The sequence below is a fragment of the Penaeus monodon genome, chromosome 24, assembly GCF_015228065.2.
Source record: "Penaeus monodon isolate SGIC_2016 chromosome 24, NSTDA_Pmon_1, whole genome shotgun sequence".
In the NCBI taxonomy this organism is placed as follows: Eukaryota; Metazoa; Arthropoda; class Malacostraca; order Decapoda; family Penaeidae; genus Penaeus; species Penaeus monodon.
The window spans coordinates 21,035,398-21,035,720 of NC_051409.1; positions in this window are offsets into that span (position 1 = coordinate 21,035,398).

The window sequence follows — 323 nt, forward strand, 5'->3', positions numbered from 1 at the left end:
CACACGCGAATATGCATAGTATAAAAACAATTCATTATTTGCGTGTAAATGAAAGTGACTCCTCCCTTTTGCATCCAGACCATAATGTGTGAGCCATGAATTTTCCCCCAAAGGAGGAACTGCAATGGCTGCCATAAGCAAATTTTTTCCATCAGGGTCCGTATGTGATCCTCCCCACTTTTTTTGGCGGGAAACGTCTTCACTCCACATTCTTTCAAAAGACATTTTTCTATATGGTAAAGAAGAAAAAAACCCTTTTAAAAAGGGCAAATTACCTACGGTAGTAAATCACAAAACCCCTCCCCTGTGTAATATATGTGTGT